The 19437-nt window shown below is 43.4% G+C and overlaps 1 long non-coding RNA gene across 2 annotated transcripts; it reads right to left on the bottom strand.

Moving 5' to 3' along the window:
- Positions 1-5862: 5862 nt before the first annotated feature.
- LOC110301826 lies at positions 5863-18534 on the bottom strand. Of its 2 annotated transcripts, XR_002378743.1 has the most exons (5): positions 18219-18534; positions 15660-15798; positions 7449-7552; positions 7223-7324; positions 5863-6527 (listed from the first exon to the last, which is right to left on the bottom strand). It is a non-coding gene; the product is annotated as an uncharacterized LOC110301826 (long non-coding RNA). The 2 variants fall into 2 exon arrangements; XR_002378742.1 differs by lacking the exon at positions 15660-15798.
- Positions 18535-19437: the final 903 nt, after the last annotated feature.

Genomic DNA, 19437 nt, shown 5'->3' with positions numbered 1-19437 from the left:
ATTCTAACACTCGGGAGGTGAAGGTAGGAGGGTCAGGTTCAAAGCTAACCTATGTGAGTGCCTGACAGCAAAACAAAACGAAACAAAACATGCTAGCAGTGGTGATATGTAGTTATAATTTTACAGCTCATCTGAAGGATTGTGAGTTCAAGGCCAGCCTGAACTGTATTGTAAAATTCCCATCTCAAGGGGTGGGATATGAAACATAAGAGATGGGAAGCTAGGCTGTAAGACAGGAATGCCTTCCAAGTGTCTCAGCTTTTTTTTCTTCACCTGTGGAGTTAGCCTTCTTACCCCAGGCTATGATTATAAGGCTTAGTGTCACAATGCTCTGAGTGTTAGGGTGTGGATCACACTAATCGATCTGTTTTATTTTATCTCACATCCTTACTTAAAAGCCTCTTATTCTTAGAAAGAAGATAGATGCAAAGTAAGTTACAGAGCAGAACCTTGTTATTATTTTAAGCTGAGCCATTCATCCTGTCAGTGAACAAGGGGCTCCTGGGTGTGCCTATATCTATCAGCCTTGGTGAGATTGGTCTCCCACCAAGCAGGTGGGGTGGGAAAGGCAGCACCCAGGAACCACAAGGACAGAAAACAATTGCTCACAGATGGTTTACCAGCAGGTCTCAAGATGTACCATGCCAAGGCTATCTGACTGTGTGTGTGTGAAGTAGAGTTTACATTTTTATAAGAGATTTGCACATGCACAAATACAGGAAGATAAAAGACCAGAGGCTTATATGCCCCAAAGGGCAATGATTTTTGCCTTCTGTTTTTGCTGTTTTATTGATTCCTTTAAGCTCGTTTATGTTTTCCAAGTTTTCTGAATACACATTATCAGAAAACAAATGAACAAACAAAACAATCTTGTTGGAAATCCTACAGAGACTGATAGACTAGAACTGCTATGCTGTGGGGAGATTGCAAGTCTAAAGGCTAGTTATCTTATCTTAGGCTAGTTCTACCCCTCTGAACCAGCCATTCCTTGCCCACCTTTGTTTCAGAATTATCATCCTGTGACTAATAGATAAAAATCCTTTGGAATCTATAATTCAGCAGACCACTAGCTTCCACTAACCCCAAAAGCTCAGATAGCATTTTGGGCCTAGGGAAAAGATGCTCCTGTCTCTGTACCTGACTCTCTGATGGACTCACTAATGTGTTTGTTTGTTTGTTTGTTTGTTTGTTTTTCAAGACAGGGTTTCTTTGTGTAGCCTTGGCTGTCCTGGAACTCACTCTGTAAACCAGGCTGGCCTTGAACTCAGAGATCCACCTGCCTCTGTCTCTGGACCTTGGAGATTAAAGGTGTGCGCCACTTCCACCTAGTTGAGCTTGATTTATGACTTCCTTTATTTCTGTAAAGCTAGAAAAACTTTATAAGACTGCTTATGAAACTTGGAACAAGGAATCTGGGGTCACATAAATCTGTGTTCCTGGGCCATCATCACCCACAGGTGGCTCTAGAATAAACAATTCCTTATTCACACCTTTAAGATGAGAGCTGTGGTTTGGGTGTCCGTAATTCCATCCATCCCCCCCCCCCCATGCAACAGTGTTTTCTGGAGCTTCCACCTCAGAGTACTTTGTGAGTCTTTGTTTTAGCCAGGTAGTCACAGACCCAATACGGATGCCCTTTCCACACAGCTGGGGCCCCTTCTGATCTTTCGGAATTTCTTTACTAAACATTTCTCTACTGTTCATCTCCTTTCCCAAGTGCCCAGCACAGGCCCGACCCCCATTCTTCAGAGCCAGGGCTGTGGTCTAACTAATCACTAATTCCAGTGTCTCCAAATCACTTTCTGTCCGGTACTGCCCATCCTCTTCCCCTTTCCCACTCTTCACTAACATCCCCTGCAGACATCAGTTTGATGTTAGAATCAGAGCCCATACAGAGTAAGCTCATTCACGACATTTGAGTAGTTAATAGCTTCATGCGAGCTGGGTTTTTAAAAAGAGATTGCCCAGTTCACATTACCTCATCTCTAATTAGTGAGGTCAAAGCTCCAGTCAGATGCAGATTTTTACACGCGTTGAATTTGTGTGCAAAGAGGTCACAACTTCTTTTAGCAAAGCAGGGAAGGTCGCCTGTAGCCAGACGCCATCACTATTAATATCAGATGGAGCAGCAACTAATTCAGTCATGTTGATGGATGCCAAGACGGTGCCCAGACTCCTGCAGTGTGAGTGACTGAGTCCGAGAAACCAATTCCCTCCCAGCTTGAAGTGGTCCAGGTCACCCTGGTTACAGAGAAATGACTGTGTCTCCTATACCAGCTTATCCAGAATAATGTGTACGGCTAAGGGAAAGCAAACCAAACCTACCATCACTACCAATAGGTGTCTGTGAAATTCATGATGTTTCCAAAAATCTACTCCAATTTCTCAGGGTGGGGTTGGGATGATATAAGTGACTAGGGAAACTACAAAGCCGAGAAATTACAGGAGGTATTACGAACTAAATGCACAACAGAGGCAGAAATGTGCATCGGCATCTGAGCTCTAGTCACTGAGCCAACTCAAAGCAAGGCTGCTCCTAGGCTATGGAATGAATTCCTTCCCTGAGGGATAGTTATAATAATCTGAAGGCTTCTCTGTCCACTCAGATCCCTACCCACCATCTCACACCAGAAGGTAAAGGTGAGGTTTATGTTAACATCCTGGGATACAAAGACATATCGAAACTTCTCTAGGTTTTGTTCATTAAACAAACTTGTGTTAGGACCCCACTATATGCTCTTTCCCTACTGTGAGTGAAGTTATGATCTAGTTGGCAGGTAGCAAAGGGGACTGGGGCAAATGACAAAAAACACAACCTTCATTAGTAACGTTCTGAGAGAGGGTGACAGAGAACAAAGATGGACGGAAGAATGCTTCGGTCTTTGTGGACTGAGGGATGACAGACAGTGGGGAGGAGGGAAGCTGGCAGGGAGGGGGAACAGGGGAACCTGCAGTGAAGTCTTCAGTGGTAATTAGTGTCAGGGTGCGGAAGTGAGGTCAAGAGCGGAGAGGAAGAGGAACAGTCAGCATGTGTGCCCACTGAAGGAAGAGCCAACTCCACTTTTTAGATCTTCTCTTCATCCACTGTTCTACTCTAAAAACAGAAGTAAATGGACGCCACATTTTGTAGCCCTTGAAAGTGGAAATGGTACAATCTGACCTGTGACCTCCACACAGGTATTTCCTGGAATCTTCATTTGTCTTTTAGTCCTCATCCTACAAGCTAGATCAGAGAAAGGAAAGTGGGGGGAGAGTTAAAGCTCCCCTCCCTCCTTTTTAAGTAGTTGGTTTATGTTTTTATAATCTACTTCCAATGACATTTAGAGGAAACAGTTAATGTATCTGTTGAGCTGATTGGGTTAAAATGGCCATGGAAAGGCTGGGAAGGACAGGCAACATTTCCACTATTTCCTCTGCAAGCTCCCCTCTTCAATTAGCCTGATAATTGGGAGATAAAGTCAACCATGCTATACCCACTCCAAAGAACTCATACAGGAAAAATACCAGAGAGCTGGCTCTCACACACCCTGCACAAACCAGAGTGACTGTGCATGTACTCCTTTAGAACTAAGTTTTAAAATGGTAAGCGATGTATGCGAATGGATTAGAATACAGAAGGCAGGTGGTCTTACCCACTCTTCAGAGACAATCCCAGCCAGCAGCTTCTGAATCCTCTTCCAATATAGATGAGACACCACAGGATACATTGTACCCTGTGGCACCTCCAGAATGTATCTGTGTGTCTTAGGAAAGGCAATCTGGTAACATGGGAGGATTAAGGGAGAAACTGCATCCCTTAATCCCTTACTGCAGTAAGCAGTTAAGTCTTTAGCTTGATGTTTATTTAGCATGAGTTTGTGGAATGGGGACTAGAGGAGGAAACAATGGGAGAAGCAAGCTGCTTCCTGGAGCTAGCCATGGTACGCACTGCTGCAGACGCTGTCCTATGTGTACAGTTCCGTAATTTCCTTCTTTTAGCTAAAAGTATCTCGGGCATGTCACTGCACCATCAGAAGACTAGTCAGTCACTTTCTTTGATAATTACATAGAGTCTTCACCTATATTTAACTCACCTATTGACAAAACATTTACATTTTCCCTCCCATTTCCACTAAACATTCTCTGTGTGTGTGTGTGTGAGAGAGGGGGCTCTGTATTCTGATTATATAAAGAGTTTCTGTAAGACTCAGAGAAGGGACGTCTCTAGGATGAATGATGGGCATTCTTCAAGTTTAGACAGAAAAATGTCATTGGTTAACACACTGTTAATACACAACCCAGTGAACTGCTGTTCTAGGACTCTGAAGTTGTGAGGGTAGAATGCTGCCTTATGTTAACTAATAGAGTGACCTATGTAAGTCAGCTTTTGAGGCAGGACAGAAAGACAGGAAATTAAGGGTGCACGGAAGGGAAAGGAACTCTCATGCTTGAGTCTCTTCACCTGCTGAAAGTAAAAAAAAAAAATCCCAGGGCTGGAGAGATGGCTCAGCAGTTAAGAACACTGGCCGCTCTTGCAGAGGTCTCAGGCTGTTCCCAGTACCGCCATGGCAGCTTGCTATCATCAGTAACTAAGTAACTACAGTTGCAGGTGATTCAATGCCTTCTCCTGTCTTCTGTGGGCACCAGGCATGTGTGGGCACTGTTGGCATACATGTGACCTACAGGTATGCATGTGGTGCACAGACATGCATGTAGGCCAAATGCTCAAATTAAATAAATAAATAAATAAATAAATCCAGCATAAATAAATGTGCCTTGAAAGTTTTTTTTTTCCACAAAAATATTCCTTTTACATATTTCAAGTAAGAATGTTCAAATACACCCGGGGGATCGCTCAACAGGTAAAGATACTAGCCTTGAAAACCTGACACCGCAAATTCAGACCCCAGAACCTGTGTAAAAAGCCAGGGGTGGTGACATGAATCTGTAATCCCAGAGTTCCTGTGGTGAAATGAGAATTGTCCCGAAACTCACAGGCCAGATATCCTAGAGAATACAGTGCAGCAACAGAAACAAGGAAGGCTGTCCTGCAAGATGGAAGGCAAGAGCCACCTCCTGCAAAGCTGACCTCCACATGTGAACCACTATACCTTGACACTGGAGCCATGACTCTCTAGCAGACTCAGATCAAGCAAATACATTTTGGGGTTGTGGTTTTGAATTTTTTTTGAGACAGGGTTTCTCTGCATAGCTCTGGCTGTCCTGGAACTTGATTTGTACACCAGGCTGGCCTCAAACTCAGAGATCCACCTGCCTCTGCCTCCCCAGTGCTGGGATTAAAGGAGGGTGCCTCACCACCTGGCACAAATACATTATCAATGTTAAAACAGCAGTGAGCCATGATTAAGGTACAAATAGCTATGGCCTTCTTCCTATTTGGCTGTAAACCTGCAATAGTCTGGGGAAACTCACAACACTATAAACTTCCTATTTATGAAAGCATGCCTTAACTCTCTCATGCAAACTGGTGACTGTGGCTTTACCATACCAACCTCTGATTTTACCCAATTCCTCTCCTGAAGTACTAGTGAGAATCCTTGTGGCCAGTACAACCAAAATCATATAAATGGCTACTGGTACTTCTCACAAAAAAAAACAAAAAAAACAAAAAAAACAAAAAAAAACAAAAAACAACAACAACAACAACAACAAAAACCCAAACCAAAAAAACCCCATAATCTCACGGCAGCTAAACCAGAACACACTTGAGAGAGTAGATGCCATTCATTATTTTACTGGAAACACAGGCATAAACCCAGACAAATGTAGGACAAAGTGGGACAATTGCTTTTTCTAATAATTACTAATACAAGCACTGATGAAGACAGAGTCTCTGAGAAATCTGACAGATCTTGTAAACAGTTTAAGAAACTTCAGGTATTCCCCTTTTGGCCTCCAAACCTGCTTTATTCCTTCCAGAGTATTGCATTGATAGAGTATTTGAACCTTCTAGCAATCTGCTTGTTGGAACCTGTGTTAATGGCACATATAAAACATGAGCGGGTATAATTCTAAATAGTTTGTACTGTTAAACTTCTCAGCTGGAGAAGGGAGATTCTCAAACCAAGGATTACAGTAGGATCTAAAATTTTTTTCATGGAAGAAAAACACAAGAAGGAAAGGGGAGGTGTTTGCATAATAGAATAGTAATAGAACAACACTGCCACAAACCATTTATATCCCCTGTAGCTACCTTCAGTAACCCCCATAAATATAGGCAAGAACAGAACAGATCCTGTTCAAGGTCTCTGGCTTGGAGGCGTTAGTAGGCCAGATTTCAGGCGCTTCCCGGACTGATGTTGATTCTGGAGGCTCAACTGAGAAGCTGAATTCTATTTGCCGTCAGTTCCAGCATGGGTTGGCTTGTTCCTTTGGTTCTTTGTGGACAGTCCAAAGCCCTGGAGTACTAGATGCCTCGTTGCCTTCTGCAAGTGTGTTCTAGCAAGTAGATGGCTTCCCATTTCCAACACAGCTGAGGGGTGGGTGGGCTTATTTGGCTCCAGGCAGGATCAACTCTTGTTGGAAATCTGTGTGATTTCAAGGGACAACTGGTCATTCCAGATGGAAGAGGGAAGCCCATATCAGACCTGATCTGTGTGTGTTCCCTCCAGCAGGGATGATTTCTTGTTAGGGATTTCTTTCTTTTCTCTATGGTTTAGCCCCTGCTCAAGAAGAAAAGCCCTTGATGGGTTAATGAGTTGCCTTGCCGGGTACACTGAATCATCTGTCTTGTGTTTCTCACTAAATGAGAAGCTTTAACAGCTCAGAATGGAGGTGTTGAGAAGAGTGTTTCTAGCCGATAGCAAGCTGTTGAAATGCCTGGGCCTGTCATTCTACCATCTAAAGGCAGTTCCGCAGGAGGGTATTTTCCAAAGGACTTCTTTCAGCTTCTGTCCATTCAAAACGCATATTTAATTGCCTAATTGCTCTTCAAAATCTTAGTTACTGCAGTTTACTGTTTTGCAGGAGCAGCTAGTAATCTACTTTGAGCCTTCTCCCCCCCAGAAAGATCAATATCATCAATTTCTTTTTTATTCTTACTACATCTCTCTCTCTTTCTCTCTCTCTCTCTCTCTGTGTGTGTGTGAGTGTGCATGTGTGTGCTTGCTATAGTGTATGTGTGTGCAGGTCCCAGAGATAGAACTCAGGTTAGCAGGCTTGGAGACAGGTGCTTTTGGCTGCTAAGTCATCCCTTTGGTCCACAATAGCATCCGTTTCTCACCTGGACCTTGCTTTCACGAAGGCATACACTGGTAAAATAGTGGGTGTTTTCCTCTGTCAAAAGACTAAGCTTAGTCTATAGGTCCTGACAAAGATAGTAGAGCTGTTAAGTGACAAACAAACAAAAAATGGTCAAACAGTATGCATTGGCAGATGCCATTTATATAAAATATGTGGAAATACAGCATGTGCTAGTATATGAGTAAAAGAAATGAAAGACTATGTACCATGTTATTAATAGCTGTTAGCCCGGGGGTGGGATCGTCGGGACTTCTTACTTCCTAGGACAGCTGGAATGTGAGCCTTTTCACAATGCGCGTCTGTTATGTTTCTACTCCAAATGGGAAGAGGGACATCAAAATAAAGTTAGTCAGAAGGAGTCCACTAAATTCTTAGCCTTATCATCAACCAGGCTGAACTAACTAATGCAACCAAAAACTGTTCAACAGCGAGGCATGAACAGTACCTGAGGGAGAAGGCAGCATACTATATACAGATTAATGCATATTACATATATGTTTCAGATAAATGGATATCACGTATATGTTTATTTGGGCAGAGGAAAGAGGCAAATGCCACAGATGAATTTTCTGTAGGTATTTTCATAAAAAAACAATTTTTTAAATAGCATCTAGAAACAGTGTCACATGCTCATGTGTGTGTGTGGCGGGACTTCATGTTCCTAGAGCATCTTAGCAGACAGCTCCGTAGGATGCTTCCAAAGTCTAGACAAGCCTCTGCATCTGCATGGATCTTTGTGTCAGACACATTTGTATTTACAGATTTATTTAAAATAAATAAATAAATACTTTTTTCTTCTCTCTCTGGCCCGAAGATTTATTTATTTATTATGTAAGTACACTGTAGCTGTCAGACACACCAGAAGAGGGCATCGATCTCATTACAGATGGTTGTGAGCCACCATGTGGTTGCTGGGATTTGAACTCAGGACCTTCAGAAGAGCAGTCAGTGCTCTTAAGTGCTGAGCCATCTCACCAGCCCCTAAAAAACAAATTCTTGTTTAAAAACAAACTCAGAACAGGGCAGTGGTGGCGCACTTTAATCCCAACACTTGGGAGGCAGAGGCAGGTAGATTTCTGAGTTCGAGGCCAGCCTGGTCTACAGAGTGAGTTCCAGGACAGCCAGGGCTACAGAGAAACCCTGTCTCGAAAAAGAAACAAATAAAAAGCATTGGAGCTGGAAAGATGGCTTGGCTAAGGTTAAGAGCACTCTGTTGAGCTTGCAAGAAGATCTAGGTTTGGTTCCCAGCGCCCACATGGTGGCTTATAACTATAGTTTCAGTTCCAGTTCTAGGGTTCCAGGACCATCCTCTGACTTCTGAGGGAACCAGGCACACACCTGGTGCACATACAAACAGCCAGGCAAGCAAAACATCTACACATATAAAATGAAATTATCTAAGAAAATAAGCATGTTTATTATTTAGTTGGCTTAAGGAAATAGTGTTTCTTAATTTAAAATTTTGCCTGCCTGTATGTGTCCATGTTTCTGGCATATGTGTTTGGGTGCCCAAAGGCGGCCAGAAAAGAGCATAGGACCCCGATGCAGCTGGGGTTTCAGGCAATTGAGAGCCATCGGGCATGGGTGCCGGGATGGGATTCAGGCCGTCTGAAGTGCAGCAAGCACTCTTGATTGCTGAACCATTTCTCCCACTGAGTAAGAGAAAAAGAAATACACTGTCTTTTCTATCAAAGCGTTAAGTAAAGCAAAAAATTCATTTAAAAAAAATTGCAAAGAAGCTGCATCGCAGGGATTCAAATTCTTCCAGGGTCAGCAGCAAAGTATGCGCTCAAGTTTGCACTCAGTGCTCCAATTGCTTTCTTTCTGCTTATCAACTGTGCTACTTTAAGTTAACCAACAGCATAAGAATGTGAGGCTGAGCCCTGACCATCTAGAGAGTGTGGCCCAGGACCCCTGCTGGGTGTGCTGCCTGGCTTAATTTGGCATAGTTATGAACCCTTCCACAGAAGCAAAATTTTTTGGCATGCTGAAATACTTCAAATTCTGTGGTCACTTTCTTGGGATCCCAGATCCATTTCTTTTTTTTCTCTTTGTTTTTTTGGTTTTTTTTTTTTTTGTTTTTTTTTTTTTTTAAAGATTTATTTATTTATTATATGTAAGTACACTGTAGCTGTCTTCAGACACTCCAGAAGAGGGAGNCAGATCTCNTTACNGATGGTTGTGAGTCACCATGTGGTTGCTGGGATTTGAACTCTGGACCTTTGGAAGAGCAGTCGGGTGCTCTTACCCACTGAGCCATCTCACCAGCCCTCCCAGACCCATTCTAACACCTCAGTCCCAAGGAACATTTTAACTCAAGACAGTATATGTGTTTGTGTGCATGTGCATACATGTGTGTATGTGTGTGAGTGTGTGTGTACACGTGTGTATATGTGTGTGTGAGAGAGGGGGGGGACTCAGTGTGCAAGTCTAGTGATCTTTGTTTGATTCCTGGAAGTCATGTGATGGGAAGGAACAAATTAACTCCACAACTCTGACTCCACATATATGGTGGCACATGTGCAACCCCCACACCATATATACATCCAGCGACAGTAGTAGTAACAACAGTAGAAGGAATTATTTTGGAAGAATACATATTTTGTTACATAATCTGAACCAGTTTCTGCTTAGGAAAATGTCAAGTGAGATATTGGTCAATAGCACCTAATGGCAATTATTTGGTAGGCATAGTTCATTTAATTATCTCGGTCTAACAGCCTGCTGTTCTGTGGTTTGTGATTTATCACTGTGTGGAATAGTACTTGGTTTTAAAGACTTGAACCTGCCTTCTCCCTCACTATTCTTGCTACTAGCTGTTGGATACATTCTTAACCCTCTTGAGTTTCAGTTTTTAAAACCAATGCACTAGGGTGAGCAATGATACTCAGAGTTCCTGTAAGGCAATCAAACCAACAGAATTCATTGATCTCCCTGTTGGTGAATTCCTTTAGTGACAGTGCCCTAGGGTGACCACTGTGTGAGCCAAGTCTGTCCTTGGTCTGACAGGAAAGAGTAGAGTTGAAAGCTCTGTTTCTTTATTTCATTGATTCATGTTTTAATTTTTTTTGAGTGACACAATAACTATACACAATTATAGAGCACAGTTATAATTGTGCATACTTAAAGACACCATCTTACAACATACACACATACATGCACGCACTTTTGGTAATGACCAATTGGTAGAAGGGTAGAGGCAAAATTCAAAGAAATTGGATGGTCATCATTGATAACCCCTTTCAGACTGCCAGACAAGCTCGCTAGCCCTCATTCTCTCCTTTATCTATAGGTGATCTATAGGGTGTCATGCACCTTGCAATGGAGACTTGATCCTTTCCTTCAGTAGCTTGGGAATCTTTTTTCTGGGGCCCTCACCCAGGCCCAACTGGGATCTCTTTTTCTGTCTTTATTTATAGATCCTAAAACCCATGCCTTTTTTTCCCTCTGCCTAGAACATTTTGGGTTAGTACAGTATGTGACTGTCATGGTCTCATGCTATTTTGCTTGAGACACTGCCTTCAGTTCCCTTCATACTCCATGTCTGATGCTATCGGTCATTCATTCCCTCCCCTTCTGAGCATTTGAGGGTTTGCCCCTGAGCCTTCACTCTGCCCAAATTTAAAGCATATTTGGTTCCTAAAAGAGTATCGAGTCCACACAGTAGAAGAAGAGTCAAAGCAGAGGTCTGGGAAGGGAATAGTAGATGGAGAACAGAAGAGAGGAGCAAAGACTGATGGGACAAGTGTCTTAGTCAGGGTTTCTATTCCTGCACAAACACCATGACCAAGAAGCAAGTTGGGGAGGAAAGGGTTTATTTGGCTTACACTTCCATGCTGCTGTTCATCACCAAGGAAGTCAGGACTGGAACTCAAGCAGGTCAGGAAGCAGGAGCCGATGCAGAGGCCATGGAGGGATGTTCTTTACTGGCTTGCTTCCCCTGGCTTGCNCAGCCTGCTCTCTTATAGAACCAAGACTACCAGCCCAGAGATGGTCCCACACACAAGGGGCCTTTCCCCCTTGATCACTAATTGAGAAAATGCCTTACAGTTGGATCTCATGGAGGCATTTCCTCAACTGAAGCTCCTTTCTCTGTGATAACTCCAGCTGTGTCAAGTTGACACAAAACTAACCAGTACAACAAGTAAGCGTGCAGAGAGATTAGTAGGTGAGTGGGCAAGAGGGAACGAGATGGCGACGATGGCTAGGCAGAGTTACATTTGTAGGTGGGGGTTCTCCAGAGAGTGAGGGTTATGGGAGGTTGGGGAAGATGGTTAAGAGCTTGTTAGGACAGCTACTCATGAGAAAGGCAGAGTGACCCAAGCAAGGAACAAGGTTATAGGCAGCCTCGTGTGGCTGGGGGAAACCGGAGTCTTAACATTTGCAGTGGCAATCACTGCACGAAGAACTTGAGGACTATATCTTAAGATCCAGGCACTGTCTCTTAAGATCCTGGCTGACTCCGTTCTGATGGTTAAAGCTTGAGTTCGCAGGGGCAGGCCCAAGGGCCAGACACACCGTAAAATGGCTATTTTAGAGCAGCAACCAGTTCTCCTAGCTCCCTGCCAGCATTCCTCTTAGTTTTCAGCCCAGTCCCTTCAAACATTTCTCCCAGCCATACCTCTGTCAGCTCCCCAACAGTCTGCTTAAACAGTCCCTTCTCCCAGTTTTCCCAATACTGGCAGCTCCAAACTATAACAACTGTTCTAGCCTATCTGCTCTGTTCAGCTTCTCCTAGCTCAACTGTCTCCTAACCATACTTTCTGCACCAACTGCCTCCTCTTCTCAGTCTGCTAGTCCAATCCTTCTTTTCTCTCAGCTGCTCATCATGTGTATACACATACACATACACATACTACACATACACATATACATATACAACCTATCCTGTACCCAGAAATCCAAGAGGCAGCCAACACTGAAGGTCACAGGGCCAAGCTATTCTAACAGCTAAGAATTCTTAAAGGGCCAGTTGACTAGCAACTGGGGATCCTTTAAGGAAAAGGCCAGGCACACAAGATAAATCACACCTCAACACTGACCTTAGGACTCTGCACAAGTCCAAATGAAAGAGTCCTGATGTCCCTGAAACTCACCTCTGTGCTGTATGAAAGAATGCAGGTGCCCTGATGCAACATACATGAATCGGAACAAATAGTACATGATACGTAGGAAATGGTATTTTACATGATTGAGTTCTTACTCGCCGCATAAACAATTTCATTCCAGTTAAGCCCCAATCTAGACCCAGCCTGTTTCCTGCTATAACTGGAAATTCTCATGGTTCTCGTGACTCAGCTGCTCCTTTCCTAACGGAGGTGAAGTGTATGGGTTTCCTGGTCTCTCTGTCACATGGACCATCACGGCGAGTTCTTGCGTAGGCTAAGCTTCGAATGCTGAAGTTTGACTCAATCGGCATGCGCTGGCCAGGTCATTAACAAGCTCCAGCAGGTTAAAACCGTGTCAGCTGTTCTGCAGCAAGACTCTGGATCCTGGCCCATGACTTGCCTGGAAGAGAAACTGCTGAGTGTTATTCCCAGTGGCCTGGCTAAACCCTTAGGAAGAACTGTCTGAGAATGCACAGGGACTGAAGGCAGAGCTGCTGTCATTCTTCGGGGACAGGGTATTACTCTCTACAGGGTGCCCTGTTTGGGAAAAACCCACATCTACCTCCTAGAAATACTGTGTTTCTTCAGCAGGGAGAGGAGCCAGAACTGACAGCATCCTGCCTACTTCCATTGACTGTCCAAAATCCTTCCTAAAAAAGACACTCCTGTGCCTGCCAGAGGCCCAGAGTTTCCCTCCAGTCCAAACTCTGAATTCATCAGATCCTTTTTGCTATTTATTGCATGATGATCTGGATACAAAATCATTTGCTTACCAGAATTTATGACTTCCTTCTCCCTTGGGTGACTGAATACCCATGTCTATGGCTACTCCAGTCGTCAGGACAGAAGATCATATATGCTGTATGGCTATCATGTAATAGTCATAGTTTTGACAGTGTTATATCTAAATTCTGTCAAACCTGACATGACTTCCAGAGAAAGGACATACCGCATCCTGTATCCTGAACAGTCAGGCAATACAACCTAGAAACTCCTCAAATATAGAAAGCCCATTCTATCCCGACTGACCTGGCTTCTGAGTCAATGAGCAACATAGGAACGTGATGAGCAAACGACCAAGGAGGCACATATCGCTTGAAAATAGGCTGGGGGCTAGGAAGACAGCTCAGTAAAAAAAGTGCTTGCCACACAAAAATGAGGACCAGAGTTCTATTCGCAGAATGTATGTGTCTTACTTAGGGTTTCATTGCTGTGAAGAGATACCATGACTATGGCAACTCTTACAAAGGCAAGCATTTAATTGGGGATGGCTTACAGTTTCAGAGGTTCAGTCCATTATCATCATGACAGGGAGCATGGCAGCTTGCAGACAGACATGGTGCTGGAATTGCCAATAGTTTTACATCTTGATCGGAAAGCAGCCAAGAGGAGACTATCATTCCTCACTGGGCGGAGCCTGAACATAAGAGTCTCAAAGCCCACCTCACAGTAACACACTTCCTCTAAAAAGGGCTACACCTCCTCTAATAAGGCCACATATTCTTATGATGCCACTTCCCATGGCCCAAGCATATTCAAACTGCCACACCATGTTTAAAAAGCTTGGTGTAGTGGTTTGTGCTTATAATCCCATTGCTGGGGAGTTAGGCAGATGTATAGAGCTCGCTAGCCAGTCAGCCAAACCTGATGGTAGAACTCAAGCCAGTGAGAGACCTCGCCTTCAAAAACACAAGGTGGCTGACACTTGAGAAGGAACAAGACTCCAAGTTCTCTTCTGACTTCCAAACTCACACCCACTCATGTGTAGACCTCTGCTTCCGCACATGCACATATACAAACAGGAAGAGGAGGTGGGAAGAAAGTGGGCTGGCTGTTATAGACACAACTCTGCTATAAGGCTAAGGTTATATAAGTAAATTTCTCTCATCTACATATGATACCTATGTAAACCTATTTGATCATTTGAGGGTAAAAGTTAACCCATCTGTAATCCAGACACGATGGCACACACCTTTATTCTCAGCACTTGGGAAGGAGAGGCAGGTGTCTCTCTGACTTTGAGGCCACCCTGATCTACAGAGCAAGTTTCAGGACAGCTAGAGCTATGTAGAGTTCCACTGTCTCAAAACAAAACAAACAAGACAGATGATATTGGGTGCTGGAGAGATGGTTAGGCAATTTAAGAGTGATTACTGCTCTTGCAGAGAACCTGGATCCAGTTCCCAGCACCTACAATCAGGCAGCTCATATCCACCTGAAACTCCAGTTCCAGGGATCTGGTACCCTCTTCTAAACTCTGCAGGTACTTGGACACATGGAGTGCACATAAACTCACATAGACACTCACATGTATACTTGAATGAATGAATAAATAAATTGGAAAAAAGATAAAGCTGGGGCTGAAGAGCTTTCTTAGATAGCCAAGTAGCTGCCACACAAGCGTGAGGACCAGAGTCCAGATTCCCAGCGGCCATATAAAAAAAGCCAAGAGCAGTGGCACATGTCTGCAATCCAATGCTGGGGACACAAAGACAGGAGAATCCCTGATAATCACTATCCAGCCAGTCTAGCCAAATTGGTGAGCTTGGAGTTAAGGGAAAGACCCCCATCTCAAAATAAATAAATCAACAGATGCATACATACATAAATAAGCTAGATATAGCAATCAAGGAAGACACCTGACTTTGACCCCTGACCTTCACATGCATAACCATACATGCATCCATGTGTACAATCGTGCTGTGCTCACACACACAGGAAAAGAGAGAGAGAGCATAGCCTAATATCCATAGTATAGCCAGCTAACTTTCATGTGTTTATTACTTTATACACACATAGACAAAAACCATACTGAAATGTTTCCTCTTTCTCCTCCCCTCCATTTTCTCTGTCTGTCTGTCTGTCTGTCTGTCTCCCTCTCTCCCTCTGGGTATGCCGTGTAGCCCAGATAAGCCTGGAACTTACTATGTAACCCAGCTGGCCTTGCAATTCTTCCTCTTCTGCCTCCCAGGTGTTACGATTACAGGCATGCACCACCTTGCCTACCACCTTAACTTCTTGAACACTCATTTATAAAGTTCAAGTCCATTAGAATCTTACATATAATTCAGGGGATTGTGTATGTCAAGGAGTAACAAGATATTTAAAATGGAATTCCTTTTGTCACAGGTTAAAGGTTTCCAAGGAGTTGGGGGAAAAAAATTGAGTAATGTCACACTTCAAATCAAAGAGCCAGATGACCCACTGAACCTGCCAGCCCAGCCGCCATCCATCTCTGCCATGGAAAGGAGCAGGAGTTTAGTATTCAGGAGATCTGACTGTGAGAAAAATGGGTGGAGTGGTGCGTACCTGCCCCATTCCTGGAGTTAATCTTCTTGGCCTCAGGCACAGGTAAGAGGCTTTAAGGGAACAAGGCTAACTTGACATTTCCTGATAGATGGCTAACTGATGTGTGACCCCGCAGGGGGAGATGCAAACTTGAGGAGCCCTATATTAAAAAAGCAGAGGGGGAAACAGTATTAAAAGTACTAAATTAGTAAGAGAAAAAATGGGTGCTGCTCTAAGAAACAAGCCTGGGTCTTGAGGCTCAGTACAGGCAAAATCCCAAGGCATTCAGAGATGAAAAGCAAGCATGCTTATTCATTCTATGCAACGGCTCGGGGGCTATGGGCTTTTTGCACATGCTGCTCCGTTTAACCTTCGTGTCGGCAGTGATTGAGTTTTTGTTTGTTTGTTTGTTTTTGTTTTTGTTTGGGGGGTGGTAAGTCATAAGATCACCCAGAACCATACGTAGCCCAAGACAGGATATGGGCTCAGAAGTTACAAGCTGCAACCTCTGTGTTCTCTCTACTGCATTTCTCTCATTGCCCATGGAGGAAGAGGCGGGACAGGATGCTGACACTTTCTGACCTGAGCATCTGTAGTGTGCTTGAGGATGTGGGTCCAGCTGTTGTAGGAGGAACCACAGCTCCTGGAGGATCCTTTCCTGTCTCTTCACTTTGCACACAGTCCCCACTGTGCGCCTCAGCAGGCTGGCCATTAGGCAGAGCAGCTGGCAAACTGATGGAGAAGGGATGAGAAGTGTCCTTCACTCTCTCCTCCATGTTTGTCCGTTCAGGTAAGATATTTCATCGACCCCTCCTCCTTTGCATCCCAGAATCCTCAGGGCAATTTCTCTACCCTCTCTTTCCTTCTTTTTTAGAAATCTTCTTTGTCTGTCCAGGGCCAGCAGAATTTAATGAAAAGGCAGCTTAGAGGTTATGCCCATGATGAAAGCAAAATAAATTATTTCAGGATAACATGCTTTCGAAAATGAGATTTCAATGTATTAAACAACAACAACCAAAAAAAAAAAAAAAATTGAGCTGTCTGGCCAATTATCTTATTGTCCAAGAATTTTCTTCCTCCAATCAGCCATACGGTCCGTGTATGTAATGGCTAATGGATACAACAGAAAGGGTCACAACCAAGCAGGCAGCTGAGCAATGAGGTTGATGTCTTTTCTCTTAAGGTTATGGTCCTGGAATATGTGTAAATTCATGGCCATATTTGATGCCTTGTCTAAAATATGTTCTGAAAGAACAGAGCTGCCAGTAACCTTGGCAACCAAACAAGGAAGGAAAATGGCTTGTGGAATCCACAGATCCTTCAGCTGAAAGCATCCCAGTGTGGCCATTTGGTCCTGTGCCCTCCTTTGACAGACAAGGAACCTGTGGATGAGAGATGCCAGACGGCTTTTCTGAAAACACAGAGGTCCTTAAGGCAGAGTTGGGCCAGGATGCCGCTTCCTAAGCTACAAGTCCTTTCCTATCACAGCCTGGAAACTTGCCTATGCTTTATTTCCAGTTTGTATATTTCCATGCTTATTTACGTTGGAATGCTTTTTTGTTTTGTTGATTCCGAAATTATGAAAGTGATACATTTCTTACTGTAAAGAAATTCAAAACAGGAGTTTAGAGTATAAAATGTTGATTTTCCCAAATGCATCTTTCTTTCTAGTAGAAACTTCTGTTAGTGGATCAGTGTATGCTCTTCCCAAATTTCTCCTATGCATTTACAAGCACATCTGTCTTTTCTGTTTCATGAGGGCGCGGGGGATAGTTGTTCATATTGTGTGGAGGCTTGCTTGCTTCTGTTTGCTATGTTTTTGTATCAGCATGCAGTTACAGTTCTCTTCATTTTTAAGTTTTGTTTGTTTGCTTTCTTGTTTTTTCAAGACAGGGTTTCTCTGTGTAGCCCTGGCTGTCCTGGACCTCACTCTGTAGAGTAGGTTGGTCCTGAACTTGCAGATCTGCCTGCCTCTACCTCCCAAGTACTGGGACTAAAGTTGTGCACTACCACTGCCTGACTGTTTTTGTGTTTTGAGACAGAGTCTCTTTATGTAGTCCTGGCTATTCTGGAACTTGCCATGTAGATAAGGCTGACCTAAAAATTCAGAGATCCTCCTGCCTCTGCATCCAGAACTAGGATAAGGTATGTGCCACCACCCCCAGCTACTGATTATTTTTAAAATTGAGATATTATTCACACAGCATAAGATTCATTTTCATATGCACAATTCAACGGCTTTTAGTACACTGTTCAGTCACCACACTAATTCCAGAACTTTTTGTGCACACACAGACAGACACAGACAGATACAGACACACACAGACACAAATACACACACACACATACACACACACACACACACACACACATACAGCAAAACAGTAGAAGCAGTATGGTGTGTATTAGATTTTTCCAGAGAAAGAAAAGCTATAAGATAAAAACAGATATGGTTGTGGGTGAATATAGGTAAGGAGGAATTACAGGAATCAGCTCACAGAACTCCTGGATTGCTAGATGTCCTGCAGTGTGCCTTTGGTAAGCTACAGAGGAGCAGGGAGGCCGTAGGGAACCACTTACCCCAGTGCTGTGGTAACTTCTGGGGTGATATGAACAAGCTGTTCACCCAAGAGGGGCAGACAAACCAAGGCAAGGACTCCACCGGAGTTTATCTTAAAACCAATGCATTTGGTGGGCTTACTTAGAGCGTGGGTGAGGGATTACATACAGGAGTGTGGGTAATGCCAAAACAGCTGCATCTTCACAAAGTCCCAGCAAATCATGGACGAGGACCTCACGGAAGCTGTATCCTGGAATCCCACCTTCAGCAAACCTGCCTCCCCAAATCATTTGCAACTAGTGGGGAGTGTAGAGGTGGTGGGGAGAAAAGGTGGAACTCCGCTATCACTGTATTGTTCTGTTTATTTTGTTGCTATGGCTACCAGGCCAAGGAAGTCTCTATTCTAGAATGGGCCATAGGATGACACCAAGATTGGATGAAACGGCTATGCTATCATCCCCAGTCGAGTTGAGGAATCAATTAATTATTCCTTGTATCTGCTAGCTGTTAGTCCCTACTCTCAGCTGAGAACTAATAAACTCGACTGTTTTTCTGGATTTGCCTATTGTGAACATTTCATACAAATATGGCAAGGAAATATGTGGGCTTTTGCATGTGACTTTTTTCAGTTTGCATGTTTGTAAGACACATCCATGTCATAGTATAGAGTAATACTTCATGCCTTCTTATGGCTGACCAGTTGACGAACACCTATCACATGTACACACTATTTTTTTTTTATCCATTCCTTAGTCAGAGGACACTTGAGCTGATCCCAGTTTTCAATTTTATGAATGATGCTACTAAGAATATGTGTGGCTAGTACTTTAAATTCTTTGGGTTTCGTTCTTTTGAATCCCTGTATAGTGTTTTAGTGTTCTGTGATAATTTGTTGTATAGCCATTTCTCAGGTCTGTGAACATATTTTATTCAAATTTTTACTTGTTATAAATAATAATGTAATAAACGCTTATAAACATTTATTTATTGTCGAGACAGTACAAGGGTAAAGAGCGATTTGTCCTTGAGTCGTTCCAGTGTGGCTTCCTGGTTCTGTTAACCAAGTGACTCCATGAGCCTCTGCCTGTTTCCTCATCTAGAAAACGAGCTGCGAATAGAACTTGGCTCGCACGGTTGGTTAATGTAAACAAAGCAGTTTTAAGGGACTTTATGCATGATACATATTCAAATGTTACCATGAGATATAAATGTTTCTACAAGCTAGGTTCCTAGAAATAG

The sequence above is a fragment of the Mus caroli genome, chromosome 1, assembly GCF_900094665.2.
Source record: "Mus caroli chromosome 1, CAROLI_EIJ_v1.1, whole genome shotgun sequence".
Classification (NCBI taxonomy): domain Eukaryota; kingdom Metazoa; phylum Chordata; class Mammalia; order Rodentia; family Muridae; genus Mus; species Mus caroli.
The sequence above is the reverse complement of the archived record's forward strand: the minus strand, read 5'-3'. Positions and strand labels throughout refer to the sequence as shown.